Raw genomic sequence first — 19,269 nt, 5'->3', positions numbered from 1 at the left:
TTCGTGATATTTCTTCCACGCCTAAGGGTCTTGTGAGCACTCATGCTACCGCGTTGGTCAAAATTTCCTGCGGACAGCTCGGTCCCCCACTCTACCAGCTCCATGCCGGCGGGGTGGTCGTCGTGGTCAGTGGATCGGTCGGCGAAGCCGGCGCTTCGCTTAGCGCGGTAGCACGTGGGCCTTACATCGAAGGTAGTGCTTTACGAAGAACGGGTGGACTTGCCACAAGAACGGGTCCTGAAGGTGCCGGACGACTTCCTTCGTTAATGGTGATGATTTGTTGCTCGACTCTTGGCTATTGCCACTCGCTGGAGATCGAAAGACGCGGAGCTCATGCGACGTGCGTCCGCTCGGCTGAGTCTGAAAAGCAGATGTGCTAAGAAGTTCACTGCCCATTCCAACTCAGTGCCAAGGACTCTTTATTGCACAAAAACTGCTCGGCTGCCACGCAGTTCAATATGCAGTAGAAACATGATCCTCTCGGAATTTATGATGAAAATGTATCGCTGTAATGTATTGCTATTGTAAATATATGCAGCATTTTTTATTTTTACCACAGTATTTGCTTGCCTTCTGCAGTGTGTGACAACGTGTTTTGTTACGTTCGCAGACTCCACCAAACAGGGGGCAGACGTTTTTCGTACCTGGTAAGAAGAACAAAAAATTAAGTGAGACCATCTCCAAAAAATCAGCTTCTCAATGGTTACGCACTTTTGCTGCGAAGGCGAAGCTTTCGGATTAGGTTATTGTAGGAGCAAATAGAAAAAAACAAATGAATTTTTAAGTTGTAAACAATGCTTTGTAGGTCCATTTTTTCCGAGGTTTCTGAATGTTTTCTATAAAAGTGACAAGAAGGACAACTCGTCCTCTTCGTTCACAATATTGCTACCGCGACATTTATGGAATTACAGAACACGACTTGAACAATGAAAAAAATAGAAATCCATGCTTCAAGCTAAGCTAAACGGATGTAAAAAAGGAAATTTGCATTAAGGCGCGGAAAGCTTGGTGCAGCGGATCTGGTCGACCCTCAAAACGTCTGACTCACGTCGGTTACTTTCTTTCTGTCTCTTTCGCTCTATCTTTAGTTTTTTAACTTCTGCGACTTTGAGCATATCTATCTATCTATCTATCTATCTATCTATCTATCTATCTATCTATCTATCTATCTATCTATCTATCTATCTATCTATCTATCTATCTATCTATCTATCTATCTATCTAGCCGCCTACGACTTTGTGCTCTCCTGGCCGTTTCGTTAATCGGATGTATACCAAAATTGATGTGTCATAACATGGCCTTATTACGAACATAAATGACAGGTCATATCATGAAAATCATGACACGCATGTCATGAACAGCATGATTTACATTCCACGACCTTAGGCTCTTGCGGCCGTTCCGTTAATTTCATATACACCAAAATTGGTACGACGTGACAAGAATTCATGACGGACATAATGACTGGTCCTAACATGCAAATCATGACGCGCATGTCATGTGAAGCATGATTTACATGACATGGTCTCTGGGCGCTCGCGGCCGTTTAAATGAAGGGATATATACGAAAACTGGTATGACGAGACATTTCTGTATGAAGAACATAACTGACTCGTGGTAACATGAAAATCATGACATGCATGTCATGTATTACATGATTTACATGCCACGCTCATGGCGCACTCGCGGTCGTTTCGCTAGATTGATATACACCAAAATTGGTATTGTGCTATGTGACTGTATGATGAACATGAATAACGGGTCGTAGCATGAAAACCACGATATCCATGACATGTATATCATGATTTACATGCCACGCTCATGGTGCATTTGCAGCCGTTTCGCTTGCATGATATACACCGAAATTGGTATTGCGCGACACGACCGCATGAGGAACGTAAGTGAGAGGTGGTAACATGAAAATCATGACGTGCAAGTCATGTACAACCTTATTTACATTGCACGCTCATTGTGCGCTAGCGGCCGTTTCAGTAGATTGATATACACCAAAATTGGTATTGCGAGAAGTGACTGTATGAAGAACATGAATAACAGTTGGTAAGATGAAAACCATGACATGCATGTCATGTATGTCATGGTTTACATGCCACGCTCATGATGCATTCGTGGCCGCTTCGCTAGCTTGATGAACACCAAAATTCGTATTGCGCGCAGCGACTGTATGGCAAACGTAAATGAGACGTGGTAACACGAAAATCATGACATGCATGACATGTACGACATGATTTACATGTCATGCTGATGGCGCACTCGTGGCCGTTTCGCTCGCTTGATATCCACCAAAATTGGTGTTGTGCTATGTGACTGTATGAATAACATGAGTAACAGGTCGTAGGATGAAAACTATGACATATATGGCATGTCCTGATTTACATGCCACGCTCATGGTGCGCTAGCGGCCGTTTCAGTAGATTGATATGCACCAAAATTGGTATTGCGCTAAGTGACTGTATGAAGAACATGAATAACAGTTGGTAAGATGAAAACCATGACATGCATGTCATGTATGTCATGATTTACATGCCACGCTCATGATGCATTCGCGGCTGCTTCGCTAGCTTGATGTACACCAAAATTGGTATTGCGCGAAGCGACTGTATGACGAGCGTAAATGAAAGGTGTTAACATGAAAATCATGACATGCATGTCATGTATGGCATGATTTACATGCTATGCTCGTGGTGCACTCGCGGCCATTTCGCTCGCTTGATATACACATAAATTGATATTGCGCGATGTGCCTCTATGACGAACATAAATTACAGGTCTTAACATGCAAATCGTGTTATGCATGTCATGTACGGTATGATTTACATGTCACTGTCATGGTGTGCTTCCGGCCGTTTTGTTAACCGGGTATACACCGAAATTGGTATGGCACGACTCGAGCGCGTGATGAACATAAGCGACAGGTCATGCATTGTATATACCGGAATATGCGTTTCATTGGCATGGTGTATACTAGATTGTGCATGCACGCGTGCATGGCAAACATGCGATATATGGTGGACTGGATGCCATGGCATGAATGATTTCATTAGGCTCAAAGACAAACAAGGCAATGTATGCAGCTCTTTGCTGGCTGCTTCGCATTACATCGATTCCCACAGTGCGTGGGAATGTTTTCTCTCTCTTTGATCCTCTGCCTTCCTCTATTTCTTTCTCTCTTTAGTTCTTTGGTTCTAAGAAAGAGAAATTTTTCTTAGATTCTCTGTCTTTCTCTCATTCCTTCTCTTTCTGTTTTTCTTCCCTGACTTTCTGTCAATTTCTCTTTTTCTCTGCCTTTTTATGCTATCTCTATTTCTCTTTCATTGATTATCTGTCTTTCTCTTTTCTATCATTCTTTTCTTAATCTGATTTTCTTTCTAGGCTTTACTCTCTCCCCTCTTCCTTTCCCTCCACCACATTTTCACTTCTCTTTCCTGCTCAATTGCTATACTATACTATACAAGGCTATGCTACGATATGCTAGCGTGTCTGGTTAGCGTAGTGGTTACAACGCTCGCCTTCCGATCCTGCCTATGCCAATTTTCGTTTTCAGTGGAGCACACGTCACTATTGAGATTTGCCCAATTTCTGTGGCACACAACCGTTCACGATGACCACACTTTTTTGTGGTCATCCGTTTAGCTTCGAGCTTTAACCCTTGCGCTGTTAAAAGGGGAATCTTCTGCTTGCAACATATTAGGTAAATAAAAAATTTGGCAGATCCCACGTAACGTGGAAAACGATGTTACGCGAAGCATGCGGCGGGAAGGTGACAGCGGCGTTATTTTTTATATTGGGCGAAACGTTACGAAATTACGCTAAATATATGTGCAAATGGCATGCGCACACAGCTATGTTAAAGAGTCGCATATGTGTTATATACCCAGTTGTTTACAGTTGCGTAACGATGGCAACGGCAAGATGGCTATTAACAACACCAGGCGCGGTAAGCTGATATGTAGTGCTTATACTGTTGTGAAAGAGGTTCTTGAGAGTTCTCAGGTAGATGGCGGTGAGTGGAATATCTTTCATATCGCAAATGATATGCGCAACGCAGACCTCGCCGATTCCGCCGCTTGTCTGTTTATATTCTGTGTCTAGCGGCCGGCGAAGTGGGATGCGGCCTACGTTCCAGTTGCGCATCCCCGTGTTCTTATATGTGCTCACCGCCCGACACCTGCAATGAAGCCGTTTGCTTTAGATGACACAGTGGGATCATCGCTCCAGGTTTCAGAAAGTGCTGATACGCCACTTTCTGTGAGCAGATCGTCTTTTTCGAGGTGCTGAACGTACACGTGCACAGAGTGTACGTTGAGAGCGCCAAGCGTGAGGTGATTGTTGTGGTTGTGGATTGAAATGAAGGTGTTCGGAACCTGGAGCACCTTCTGCGTTGGTGAGATATAGGCCGTCGAGGCTGGTAACCCTGGAAAGTGCTATGTACACCAACTTCAGTGGTGGGCACTTATCGTATCCGTAGACTACCAACACGTATCCGGCCCTTTGTGATGTATATATAGTTATGGCGTTTGCTTGCGCAAGGGGAAACTGTGTCCTCCTACACGAGGTATTGCGGTATCTGCGGAAATGACCGTGCAGATGAAAGAGCCTCATCTGTTCATTATGCTCTCCATTGTACAGCAATACCGTTATCAAGAATGAACGCCGCTACAAAGTTTGGTTCACTTGCACGCGAACTGACACTCGCACAGTGGAACCAATGCCCTTCTGCTCAACTTGAACCCGAATCTACCGCTCCGTCTTTCGTCGGCAATACCTAGAGCTGACGAGACGTTCCTGTGCTGCCTATGGCTCAGGGTGTCCTTCACGAATCTTTACACATTTTGAATCGAAATGGCCAGCAGCGTGACATGTGATAACTGTAGCTACCAGAAGACAATCGCCCATCTTGAATGTGAGTGTCCTCGATCCAGTGCGCCTAGGAAAGAACTTTCATTGATAAACTTCACGATCGCCCATTGTGCATTGCTTTGTTGTCTTAGCAGTGTTTTGTTGTCTTAAACCACGTGCCGCAGACGTCCATCGTAGACGTCTGCGACGTCTACAATGTGCCTGTGACACAAGCAAGGGAACTGTCATTCACTTGTGTGATACGCTAATGCGGTGCTCTTTCTGGTCAAAAAGGCGTTTTTGTATATCCTGGTGCCCATGCACATCAAATATTATTAATAATAATAATAATAATAATAATAATAATAATAATAATAATAATAATAATAATAATAATAATAACTGTAATGGCCGATATCTATGAAAGTGGAGCGAACGGCGTGTATTTGTGCGTTGTAATCATCCGTGTTCAACATTGAAACGTATTCTTTTACCCCCGTATTCTCGAACAATCATCGAATCGAATTTCACCCTTCACTTGACTGAGCTGAGCACAGTGCGACCGCTCGACTGAAAATGACTCAGCGGTTCTTACGAAATGATGCCGGCTATCGATCATATGCAGTGAACATTCCGGCCGAATGGTAGATCTGCCATCGAAATTCTCGAGCCAAGGTGAAGCGCCTAGTGAAGGGACGTTCTTGAATACGGAAGCCAGTGTATCAACGAACGAGTGATAGTTCTCTGTAAGTGTTTGAGACAGTCCGTCACCCATTCATCGGTAAATATTGAGTGCAATTCAAAGCCGAGCTTTGAATTGTGAACGACGCTGGCCTCTCTGCGTCACTACTACGACTTGGCGAGAGCAGCACGTAGGGTGGGCATCATTCATCACGTGCTTATTCTCAATCAAAGTAGACTGATGGATGAGCTCGTGTCTAAACTCGTTGACGCGGAGAGCACCCCACTAGGCACGATCACTGGCGGTGGCAGCAGCAGCTTAGGCCAGCGTGTCAAGCGGCTGGCGATAGGCCTGACTGGCTGCCCAGGCGGCGCTGCGAAAACGGTGCTAAAAAGCGCCCCCAACGACAAGTTCTTTGGTTTCGAGTAGTCAGACAGGCGGCCGCATGCAGTACTAAGCTCAGATGCGCAATGGAGCCGCCGCTGTCGGTTGTGCTGCGCTTTGGATCTCGGCCAGTTTCTGGCGTGGCTGAGTTTTTGAGGCCAAGCAATCTGCGTAAACGCAAGAAGCTCGTCAACCTCAAGTATGTTTATGACGTGCAGGAGATTGAAGGAACCATTTCGGCGCGCTGCAACTCGCAAGTGCAGCGTATCTCATACGACGTTGATCTCGAGTTAAGTTTTACAAGGAATGCTCGCGCGATTAACGACAGTGCATAAACGAAAAGATTGCTGTTAAGAAAGCCGACATGATTTGCATTACACGACGAAACGGAATCAAGAAAGGTGCAGTGACGAAGGCTAGCCGTCGGCGGCCCGAATGAGCGCATTCGCGTCGTGTGCCGTGTTCTGCCGCACTCAATCGCAAACACACTTTTCCCCCCCATGCACGGTCGTAATTTTCAACATTTGCGTCTAGGGAATTCGTCAAATTCTGTCAGCGTGCGGTGGCGGTCGAGAAGCGACGGCGCGCAACGTTTCGCTGGAAGCAGCCGGCTGTAAGCTGCCGGAAACATCGTAGTCACATAGCACGTTGACTATGGCATCGTTTTTCTCGTTTCGCACGAAATGCCGGCTGCATATCCTCGTGATCGCCGTCGGCAGCCACGGTGTGCCGTCTGGACTGCACACAGGGAATATATACACATATAAACGCGTGCACGCGCGTACGAAAAGTAATCAGCACGTTACGTTGCAAACCACGTTTTGCTCGCGCACTCACTTCACGCGTCGGACGGCACGTATCCAGCGGTTCCGTCGCTCCACTTCGCACGGCTTTCAGGGGAACCAGTAAAACCGCACATTAGGATCCTTACCCCCATGTTCGAGGCAATTAACCACGCAACAATAAGGGCGGTGACCGCGCTTCGGGACCGCGCGCTGCTCGAGCCGTCGCCCAGACCACCTGCTTTCGGCACGGTTTGTTGAAGCAGGGATCGCTCGTCAAACATGTCAGACTCTGCAGGCATAGCGGACAAGTTCCTGCGTACGTTTTAAGCACTTTTTGAGTCTGAAAACTAGGCGCAAAATTAAGTAAAACGCTTAAAGCAACTGAGAACTGCGTAACTCGCCGGTCGGCGTCCATTTTTGACTACCCAAGCAACTTCGGCGCACGCCGCCAGGCTCCGCCACAGTACTCAAAACTCCAGCGCGTCAGCCCTATATGTGGAAACTTCCTTGCATATGAAAAAAGGTAACCATTTCTCTACAGGGAAAATCACATTTCAATCGTGGAGTGTGCGTGCAAGACCTACTACTTCTCTTTCTTTATTTCGTTCCTTCTTTCTTTCTTCGTTTCTTTCTTTCTTTCCTTTCATTCTTTCTTAACACCTCTGTTGCTAGAGCTACAGGGAACAACGACGTCATGTGTGAAACAATGAAATCCGAGAATGCAATGTGGCAACGTGAAATGACAAGTGATTTTGATAAAAGATAACATTGTCACATGAAAAATGGCTGATCGCCGACAAGCATATTGACACAAGATGATTTAAAGCTGGCTTAAAGCCGACTCCTATGGCCTTCAAACTGTTTGCGGCATACGTGCGAACCAAAGTAAAAGCCAAGCAATGTTTGGCGTACTCCCGACAGAATACCACTGTGTTACAATGTGGGGAGGCTGGCCATATCTAATGAATGTGCCAGCTACAATCATAAGGGGAGCATAAAAAGCTGCCCTAGGTATACCGCTGAGTGCATCAAAGCAAAAAGTAGAAGCACTAGGTGTATACAACACTTTCTAAGAGCTTGCGGCAGCAACGCTTCTTTCGCAGAAGGAACGACTATACCTGACAAAGATAAGCAGAGAAACCCTCATTCGCTTGGGATACTCTACTAAACCACAATACTGCAAGGAGAACATTACTACTCTGGCTAGGGAAACACGACAACACATAACCGTCTGCCCCATTCCGCGAAACTTGAGTAAATTGTACCATGGGGCGAGAACAGAAGCTAGAGCTCGACAGCTTCAAAAACAGTTTGGGCAGAGTCACGAGGTGGTCTACACCGATGCGGTCAAATCAAGCCAGAGCTGCGTCATAGTAGCAGATTCAACCACTGCCACATAGTATTAAAACTGTCGCGGTGTCGGTTAACATGACCTGTACCGCAACGGTGGAAGCAGCGGCTATTGCGTTAGCCATTAGAACTATAGAGACGGAGAATACCTCCGCGCTAGTCCTGTCTGATTCGCAGGAGGCTTGTAGGACGTTTTACGTAGAGGACTACCGAGTGCCGCCTCGAGCATACTCGGCGACAAGCTCACACAGGACCATGCCATAATCTGGTGCGCAGGCCGCGAGGGTATCTCGAGTAATGAGCTGGCACACACTTTAGCTCGTGATTTCACCATCCGAGCGAAGAAGGACGGCGATAACCAATACGACCCTCACACTGCTCGCGATATACTGGAGCATCAACGTAAGACAAGACAGCAGTATGCACCACCGCACAAACCACTTAAAGTAGATGAAGCTCGCAGCCTTAGACAAATTCAGGATAACACCTATCCACATTTGGAAACGTTTCATCATATAAACCACAATGTATATCCGAACCAGTGTCCGTGGTGCGAGTCGCGACCGACGCTGCAGCACGTCACATGGGAATGTCAGAGCAAACCTATGGAGCCACAGTCGCCTCTGATACGATGCTGGGGGAGTCTGGGGAGGCCGTCCTCGCTCGAACTGACCTGAAGACCCAAAGGGGTCTCCTGGATCAAGCCGGGCGAGCAGCGGCGGCCACTGGTGTCCTGGAATGGGGAACCCACCCTTGGAATTTCCCCTTCATTTTATTTTTATTTATTTATTATTTTCTTTCTTCTCATTAATAATAGTGTATCCTCCTTTTACGTCAGGCAGGACTTCATGGTTTTCCGTAAATGCACCTCGACCACGCAATGGTGAGCGCCCCTTCGAAATCGAGGAATGCCTGTCGAGAGTGGAATCCTGAAATTAAAATAGGCTAAATCTCACGGGAGCGTAAAGTACGTCTCAGTATCTATCACTTTCGAAGCAATAGTAATCAAAATGGGATAATTCCTCGTTGTTTTGTGAACTCAAAGCGCAGATTTGAATAAAAAGTATTTCCGAACCTTGCACTAAGCGGCGCAATGCTTGAAACAGCGAAACTGGACTAATATGAAGACTAATCTCGCTGCTTCTAGGTTGTTTCTTGGTCTTAGCAAGGTGACGCAGCTTCTAGGTTACTCCTTGGTGGTTGCTAGGCTTTAGCTATGTATTGCTAGGTGATTCTAGTTTGATTCTCAGCGCAGAAAGGTTTCACCTAAACCACAGACAATCACAGACACGACACGGTTGTCCAAACTCCACAGACAGAAACTGCCGCTGAACCAACCGTTCGCGCCTCTCATAGATCTACGGGCACGTTGTCGGTGGCGGAGGCCTTCGGCCGCTTCGGGGCTTCTCGCAGCCGCCGTTGCCTTGCCCCCTCCTTAGTAGTCTCTTGTTGTACGTACTTCGAGTCTTTCTCGCCGCCGCCTTCTTCTCACCGCCATTTTTTGGGCTAACTGTTGCCTTCTGCAATTTTAGTGAACCAGCCGCAATATAGATTTGAAGTATTTTGGGTACATGCGCACAGCGGCACAAAATTGAAGAAGACCCGACCATATTGTCAGTAGCAAAAAACTGCGTTTTCTCGCTTTCACTTAAACTGCACTTGGCTCTCCTTATAGTGCACTTGGTTCTCGGACTCGGCCCGTTCTTTAAGGTAGGACCGATCCCGTTCTGTAGAAGGGATCAGATACTACCGGAATAGCCAAAGGGGACGATTAGCAGCTGGTAAAGAAATAACTCCTGAAGTCTTTCATGTGTAACAATGCGCAATGTTTCTGGTGTTTTTATCTGGGGGATGTTCATTTTTTCTTTTATGTTTTCAGAAAAAAACTTGAAGCACTAGTGACATGCGGAAGTCGATACTTACGAACACTGCAGCACACTTTTCCCTTTCCTTTACAAGTACCTTTAGTTCTTGATGTGGAAGGACAATGCGTTTTTGCATACATGTTTTCTTTTTACCTTGACATGTTTTTGTGGTGGCTGTAAGCTGCATAAACAGAGAAAAAATGTTGGAGCACCCGTTAGGCCTATTTCCTACTGGTAGATTAAAAGACCCCTTACAGCAAAAGTTTTGTTTGCGCCTTTCGTACTGTGATTTGCTGCGTTGTGTCTGGTGATTCCATTGAATCGTAAATGTTTTAACGTATCGTACAATAATGCTAGCGTCGTTATTTGTAATTTTCCGTCACTGCAGAACACCCGCCTAAAACGAGAAGAAACTAGCTCCCCAAAGCGGGGGAGCGCCTATGATCACATGCGCTCCACCTTTGGGGTCGTTGAAAGCGCAGTTTTCAAATTTTCAAATCGGGGACTCACTTGCGGTGAACAGCGAAACCATATGAGTGATCCGGTATGAGTTACACGTTGGACTGTCAAGAGCGCGTCCCTTTGGGGAAAAAACCATTCTTTGCCTAAGCAACCAGAACTACCTTGAGAGCAGCCCGACAACAGAGAGAGAGAGGGGTGAGGAACAATAGTGCTCGCAGGATGTCAGCCTTAGTATTGGGTGTGGCCCACAAATCTTCTAAGACGTCGACAATACTCGCTTTACTCGTGCAACGTCACACGGGACCTTGATCTACGTCATCCCAGTGGCGATGTCGCGAGTCTCTGCCAACTCACCTAAGCACTCACGCTTAAGCACTCACGCTTACCAAATTACAATATCATAAAGCTAACATCCGCCACTAATAATTGTTCAGAAGTACCGCGTACACAGGGCAATAAAAAAACGCAAACATATTGAGGTTTCAATTTTGGTGTCAGGCCTCCTTTAAGCTTGATTGAGCCACATCCCAACAGACATCAACTCCCTCAAATCTTTCGAAAACTGCCCGAATGCGGAGCTCACAAATCAGTGTTCCTTAAACATTACTGAAACCTTCTATCTGGATATACACAAACAACCAAAAAGTAACTAATAACCAAAAAGAGTCTGAGAAAGTCATCGCAGGACCAACGATTTTCATAAAAGCACCATCTAAACAAGACATCCCACTTTGATCCTCAGAATGCTACTTTGGGAGCAAAATGCTTCCGTGAATAAAAAAAAGAAAAACGATTGGACACGAAGGAAGCAAGAAGCAACGAATTCGAGACTGAAGTCTTGACTCAGTCTTTCCTTTTTTGTCATTGTTGCCACCATGTTGCACGTGTTTAAAAAAAGAATATGTCGGAATGCTTTACATGATATGTTACGTTCCACCGGCCATAGGCCGGCAGCAGTGACATGAAATCCAGTCGATGTGACAGGGGAAAACAACGAGCGTTTATTCCCAGCACCGAAGTATCTAGGAAAGCAAGAGAAAAGAAATAAAAAAAGAGTTACAATGACGCATGCGCCGAGGGGCGTCATTTGGCCTGACTTGTTACCTGCACCATGATCGTAACCGCCTTTTACAGCGAAAGCTGTTATCAGATCACAACGGCCGTTTTTCGCGCTGTAGTTGTCCGCCGCCGCCGCTACCACCGCCGCCGCCGCCGCCGGTGTCCGTAACCACTATCGCTCAAAATAAGAAAAAAAGGGAAATAAGAAAAACATTCCAGCATGGAACGAGGTTCGAACCTAGGCCCTTCGCGTGGGAACCCATTATTCTACCCCACAGTCATGCCGTTGCTTGAAACTGCTTTGAATAAAGACCCTATACAGGCTCCATGTCGGGAAGGAACCACATTGACAAATGTAATGTAGCGTGGCAGAAGAACCAAGTGTCGCACAGCGCGTATTCTGTACCCAGGCGTCACACAATGCGAATTGCGCAGCGAGTGGATTGTTGAATTGTCATCCAACCTATTACAAAGCGCTCTGTGTTTGTTTATTAGAAAGAAAGGAAAAGGGCTCTGCCATAGTTCTTCATCGTCATTAGCCACAGCATCAAAAAAGTGCACATAATGCCTTACATGTGTTTAGCAGGTACCATGGTTCTGTGCAGAAAGACGAAAAATTGCAAAGGGGCTGCTTGCCTACTTCACAAATATTATGGTTTATAATTATAGAGCTGTGGGTTCCTCGCAAGTGCACTTCTATTGGTTGCCAAGGAAGCCCATAAGGCTCCCACGAACCATTTCCTCAGTGTCTCAATAAAGTTAATTCCCTCTCTCTATCTCCTTCTCAAGTTAGCGCATGTTACAAATCGTGTTGGGAGAGTGAAATAAAGATCGGGCGTCACACAATGCGAATAACGCAACTAGTGGGTCCTTTAAAGCTTGCAACCCATTACAATATGCTCAGTCATCATTCTTCATCGTCTTCAGCCGTCGCCGTATCTTTGCGGTCAGAGTTTTTACAAACCAAATGAACGACTCTCGCGATAACTTTTCCTTAGTCGCTTCTACGCAGAATACGTCCGAATAAAAGAACATACAAACAAAAATAACTTTCGCGTGACCTTGCACAACTCATACAAAGCGTACTTTTGCTTATTTTTCCCGCAGACTTCCAGCTTAACGCCAACGTTACGGCTATTCAACCCGTTCACACCGTGAAGCAATGCTTCCTTGTGTCCTCGCATGACAAATCAGTTAAACGCTACAAACTCTTTTCAAAAATGGCTGTCGTAAGACTGTTCAAGGCACTTAACTTTTACTCACTTAACTCGTTTTGATGCGTGTCACTATTCTTTCGATAGATAACAGCACCGCGCATATCAGCTTAAAAGCAATCTATACAGCGCTAAAGAAGTGAAGAAGGTTCAGACAAGCTACTTAAACCATCAAGGGTCCAGGAGCCCACCGAAGAAATTATCCAATAATTGAAATAAACAAACAAACCAAATTTCCTTTCAACAATATCTAAGTTCACATTTTCTGAAAAGCTTGCAGCTGTCCTCATGGGCAGGGTGTCGGAACGAATTTTTTTTCGTTTCGGTTTTAGTTTCGTTCCACCGCAAAACGTTCCGTTCCGTTTCTGTCCCGGAACGAAAAAAAAGTTCCGTAACGGTTCGTAACGGTTTTTTATGGAAAATTTTCAAGCTAAAGTAATCATAAAAAAACATTTAATTTGTGATGTAGTTACTTGTCTTTCTCCTAAGAAAGCGGGATAAGGGTAAAACACGTTCTTCAGGGGAGCGGAAGTAACTGTACGATGAATTCCTACCAACTAGCACAAACCAGTATACCCTTCAAGGTCATAGTATTTATTTTTTCCAAATTCAATTAGATTTTTAGTGGGCTCAATGCTTTGTGTCAAGGGAGTGAGCACGATATCAGATGCAGCACGTCATTGAGTGTACTCTATGATGTGCGAGACCGCTGTTCTGATAAAAAGATCGCCAGGCCTGCGCGGAATGCTCAGCACTGTCACAGCGAAAGTTGGAAGAGCGGACTTTGTAGAGGCCGTTGTAGAGTCTCTTGAGGCAACTGATACAAGTACACATGCACGGTACCCACTGCGCCATAAATCATCGCAATTTTTCTGAAGTAGCGAAGTTCCCACTATGTCATTTTTCGCCATTCTTCGGAGAATCGTGATAGCCGCTACACATCTGTAAGGCATTATGTGCGCTTTGTGCTGTGGCTGATGACGATGAAGAATTATGGCTGAGCACTTTGTAGTGGGTGGGAAGCATTAAACCACACACTCTTTGCGAAATTAGCATTGTGTGATGGCTGGTTGTCGTTTTCCTCTTCGGCCACGCTGTATTACATATGTTAACACGATTCCTTGCCCGACATGACGCCTGTATAGCGTATTTTTGCGAAGGAGTTATAAGCACCAGCGTGGCACTGTGGTTGAAGACTCGACTGCCACGCAGGGGGCGCGGGTTAAAATCCCATCCGATCCTATAAATTTGTTTCTCATTTATTATTTTTTTATTTCACGCGATAGTGGTCACGGACACCGGGCTGCGGCGGACAACTATGGGGCCAAAATCAGCTGTTGTGATCGCATAAGAGCCTTCCCTGTAAGAAACTTCAGCGCCGACAATGCCCTCTACACTTTGGCCTGCGTGACAGGCCCGCAAAAGTCGGCTTGCGTTAATATAAACATCTCTGGGTGCCACTGTTTTCGTTTTTCGCACAATTTCAACACACCTTTGCTTCGGAATTCCTGCCTGAGGTACGCGCTTATACTGTACCCTGAGATCTGCTCACATTGCATCAGCTCAGTTGTTCTGGACTGCGAAGTTTTCTCGTGAACCGAAAAACGATTGAAAAAATTTCGGTTTGACTACGGAACCAAATAATATATAAAGTTTCGGTTACGTTTTCGTTCTGGTCAAAAATATTGTTTTTTTGTTCGTTTTTTGTTTTCGGTTTTCGTTCCCTTCCGACACCCTGCTCATGGACTCTTGAGGCGCACTGTTCGTGGTCGCGCCCAGAAGGCTTTTCTCATCAAGCGTGGTGCACAAAATGCATGAAAATTAATCTTCCCGTCGCGCAAACCCACCAAGTTCCTCGAAGTAGAGTTGCCTTGCGATCTCGCGCCTCATACAACGCGCCGCGCTCTGACCACTTCTACACAAAAAGCGGCTTTCTTTTCCTTCCGGTGGCTCGAACGCCTGCAGTACAACCCTGTCAACCATGACAATGGCGCCTTTCTCGCAATTTTGCTCCGACGTTTGAAGCCTTTCTTCAAACGCGTCGCGATCTTTCTCGCCTTCTTGTCTCTCCAACGCTTTCTCTTTTTTTGCACGTTTCTTGGTGCCCAATTCTGAGCCTTCGCTCGCCGCTGACGCTCATCAACATGGTTGACACCCTTGCCAGCAGTCTCGCGCGCGCAGTCTTGATCATCTGCTAACAAATCATGATATCCTTTATGCGATAGACAGGTGGACAGCTCAACGCTCTCAAGAACAATGTTGCCGCGAGCAGTGCCTCTTGCTTTGTTCTTTGCGTATTCATTTGCCAGCGTCTGGCAGCCGCAGTTGTAATCTATCTTCGATGCAAATCCCTTGCTTCGCTCCCTCTCTTTCTCTTTTGTTTGCCGCACAGGGTATCTGATTTGATAGGGAGAGTGCCTCGCCCTATTGTAACTAGTGCAGTGGCATCGCTATAATTTCATGATCTCAAAAAGAATAACACCGACGCACAAAATACCCGCCCTAGAAACACCGCGGCATTCTTTTCCCGCTGATGCTCGCATGTGTTCGTCGTCGTTTTGTTGGCTGCTCTTTCGCGGGTTTCATTTTCCTTCAGGTTACTGCGGAGCACAACTTCGCTGCATTAAACCTTATTTTCTGAAAGAACATTGCATCGTTCTTGGCTATGGGACATCTGGTGGAGATGCTGGGTACATGGACCCTAAACCCTTTGCGAGGCGTCAGGCAAGTCCAACTCGTACCAGCCGCTGGCAGCAAGGTCTTCAGACGGAGTTTGGGTTGCTTACGGAGAGAGTGAAGAAAGAAGACGTAGTGGCCACAGCCATGAACAACGCTGCCACCTTGACCAACACTACGAATCCTCCCGTAGTTCTTCAGCAGCCGAGGGAGCCGCCTCATTTCATTGGTTCCCCTCGGAGGATTCCGAAGATTGGTTGGAGCAAGTTGAATGGGTCAAGCTGTTCAACCACTGGGACGACGAGGAGACACTAAGACACGTTTTTTTATACCTCGCAGACTCAGCTCTTGGTTCGAAAACCATGAGAGCTCCATAGACTCCTGGCAGAGATTTTTAGCGGCGTTCACCACGGTTGTGCGGAAGGAGCGGGCCGCGGTCTTGCTGTAGACGCACATGCAACACCCCAGCGAAGGTTTAGTTGTGTTTGTCGTAGAGATGAAAAGGCTCTTCAGTCAAGCTGACCCTGAAATGGCCGAATAAGGAACAGCTCCTAATGCGTAACTTTAAGGAAGCACTGTTTGCTCGGCTCGTACGTAATCCGCCCAAAACCGTTGCCGAATTCGTGGCCGAAGCGAGTACAACTGAGAAGACCCTCGAAGTGCGTGCCAAGCAGTATAACTGTGGCTGAATTGAGACGGTCAACGTGAACTACCTTGATGGGACCCATATTCCCACCGACACACTACGCGAGGCCACCGCACAGTAGTAAGGGAGGAGCTGCGTAAACTTCTCCCAACGGCGCCGCAACCCAAAGTCGCTATCCTGAGTGACGTGATCTATGAAGAGGTGCAACAAGCACTGGGGGCTTCTGCACTGCCGCACCCACCCTGTGAACTGCAGGCTATGGCCTACGTCACGGCTATTCGCGCCCCTCGCCCACCCGTACCTCGTCGTCAGGCCCATCCATGCCGCCGTTCTTCGTCGCCTCCCCGACAACTTGTAATGAAACACACGGCGCCAAGAAAGACCGACGTGTGGCGAACGCCGTCGTCCGCTGTGTTACTACTGCGGAGCAGCCGGGCACATCTACCATCGCTGCTGCTACAGACAACTCGGCCTGTGAGGTTTCTCCGTCGACGAACTGAGCCCCTTGCACGGTCAACAACCCAGCGAGATCGATGAGCACCTGGCTCACACGAGCCATTGACCAGCGCGCTTCAGTCGTTCACCGTCTCCCCGTCCTTATGGATGAACGAGTCATGACTTCGCACGCGGAGTGTCCCCCAGCAGGGGAGGGGAAACAAATGCAGCAGTTTCCGGAGGTAAAGTTGCACTGCGGCGAAAAAACGAAAACCTTACAACGACGCACCGCCGCACCAATATCCACGACGCGCTCACAGACCAACGCTCCGATCTAGCGCCGACGTTATCCCCCAATGCGACGACAGCCTCACGCTGCGGCGCCTACCCGACGTAACCAAGCGTGCAGTTAACAAGACGACGTCTAGCCGCTGACCATCAATGTGAACGAGCCGTGATACAACGCCCTGCCAAACCCGAAACTCGAAAACGACTACTTCTGAAGTACAGCTGTGCGTCTACAACCTCGACGTCGTCGCACTAATCGACACGGGCGCCGACTATTCAATGATGAGCGGACCACTCGCGTCGGAAGTAAAAAAGCCGGCAGATCCCACGCATTGTGGGAATCGATGTAATGCGAAGCAGCCACCAAAGAGCTGCATACATCGTCTTGTATGTCATTGAGGAAAATGCGTGTCATGGTTTTCGTGTTAACTCTTATTATTTATGTTCGTCACACAGTAACGTCACGCAGTACCAACTTCGGGGTCGATCAAGCTAGAGAAACGGCCGCCAGCGCCTCATGAGCGTGTAACGCAAGTCATGCTGTACATGACATACGTGTCACGACTTTCACGTAAACTCGTGTTATTTATGTTCCTCACACGGTCACGTCGCAAGATACCAATTTCGGTGTATATCAAGCTAGCGAAACGGCCGCCAGCACCCCATGAGCGTGGCACGTAAGTCATGCTGTACATGACATGCGTGTCATGATTTTCAAGTTAACTCGTGTTTTTATGTCCGTCACACAGTCACGTCGCGCAAAACCAATTCGCGGGTAGATCAAGCTAGCGAAACGGCCGCCAGGGCCCCATGAGCGTGGCACGTAAGTCATGCTGTACATGACATGCGTGTCACGATTTTCATGTTAACTCGTGTTTTTATGTTCGTCACACAGTCACGTCACAAGATACCAATTTTGGTGTATATAAATCTAGCGAAACCGCCGCCAGCGCCCCATGAGCGTGGCACGTAAGTCATGCTGTACATGCCATGCGTGTCATGATTTTCATGTTAACTCGTGTTATTTATGTTCGTTACACAGTCACGTTCCGCAATACCAATTTCGGGGTAGGTCAAGCTAGCGAAGCCGCCGCCAGCACCCCATGAGCGTGGCACGTAAGTCATGCTGTACATGACATGCGTGTCATGATTTTCATGTTAACTCGTGTTATTTATCTTCGATACACAGTCACGTCACAAGATACCAATTTTGGTGTATACAAATCTAGCGAAACCGCCGCCAGCGCCCCATGAGCGTGGCACGTAAGTCATGCTGTACATGACATACGTGTCATGACTTTCACGTAAACTCGTGTTATTTATGTTCCTCACACGGTCACGTCACAAGATACCAATTTCGGTGTATATCAAGCTAGCGAAGCCGCCGCCAGCGCCCCATGAGCGTGGCACGTAAGTCATGCTGTACATGACATGCGTGTCATGATTTTCATGTTAACTTGTGTTTTTATGTTCGTCAAACAGTCACGTCACAAGATACCAATTTTGTTGTATGTAAATCTAGAGAAACCGCCGCCAGCGCCCCATGAGCATGGCACGTAAGTCATGCTGTACATGACATGCATGTCATGATTTTCATGTTAACTCGTGTTATTTGTGTTCGTTACACGGTCACGTTCCGCAATACCAATTTCGGGGTAGGTCAAGCTAGCGAAACCGCCGCCAGCGCCCCATGAGCGTGGCACGTAAGTCATGCTGTACATGACATGCGTGTCATGATTTTCATGTTAACTCGTGTTATTTATCTTCGTTACACAGTCACGTCACAAGATACCAATTTTGGTGTATATAAATCTAGCGAAACCGCCGCCAGCGCCCCATGAGCGTGGCACGTAAGTCATGCTGTACATGACATACGTGTCATGATTGTCATGTTAACTCGTGTTTTTATGTTCGTCACACAGTCACGTCGCGCAGTACCAATTTCGTGGTAGATCAAGCTAGCGAAACAGCCGCCAGCGCTCCATGAGCGTGGCACGGAAGTCATGCTGTACATGACATGCGTGTCAGGATTTTCATGTTAACTCGAGTTTTTATGTTCCTCACACAGTCACGCCGCGCAATGTCAATTTTGGTGTATATAAAGCTAGCGAAACGACCGCCAGCGCACCATGAGCGTAGCACGTAAGTCATGCTGTGCATGACATGCGTGTCATGATTTTCATGTTAACTCGTGTTATTTATGTTCGTCACAAAGTCACGTCGCAAGATACCAATTTTGGTGTATATCAAACCAGCGAAACGGCCGCCAGCGCACCATGATCGTAGCATGTAAATCATGCTGTACATGACATGCGTGTCATGATTTTCATGTTATGACTTGTCATTTATGTTCGTCATACAGTCATGTTATGCGATGCCAATTTTGGTGCACAATCGATGAACCAAGCGACAAGGAGAGCACAAAGTCGTAGGCGGCTAGATAGATAGATAGATAGATAGATAGATAGATAGATAGATAGATAGATAGATAGATAGATAGATAGATAGATAGATAGATAGATAGATAGATAGATAGATAGATAGATAGATAGATAGATAGATAGA

At 46.8% G+C, this 19,269-nt stretch overlaps 1 long non-coding RNA gene across 1 annotated transcript in view; it reads right to left on the bottom strand.

Moving 5' to 3' along the window:
- Positions 1–402: 402 nt before the first annotated feature.
- Positions 403–19,269, bottom strand: part of LOC119381297 (uncharacterized) — a 42,641-nt gene continuing 23,774 nt past the window's right edge. The window contains exons 3-4 of the long non-coding RNA XR_005181365.1: positions 9,983–10,105; positions 403–644 (exon numbers count right to left, since the gene is read on the bottom strand). This is a non-coding gene — a long non-coding RNA (uncharacterized LOC119381297). The remainder of the gene's footprint in view (positions 645–9,982; positions 10,106–19,269) is intronic.

The sequence above is a fragment of the Rhipicephalus sanguineus genome, chromosome 2 (genome assembly GCF_013339695.2).
Source record: "Rhipicephalus sanguineus isolate Rsan-2018 chromosome 2, BIME_Rsan_1.4, whole genome shotgun sequence".
NCBI lineage: Eukaryota > Metazoa > Arthropoda > Arachnida > Ixodida > Ixodidae > Rhipicephalus > Rhipicephalus sanguineus.
This window is presented reverse-complemented; position numbering and strand designations above follow the sequence as displayed.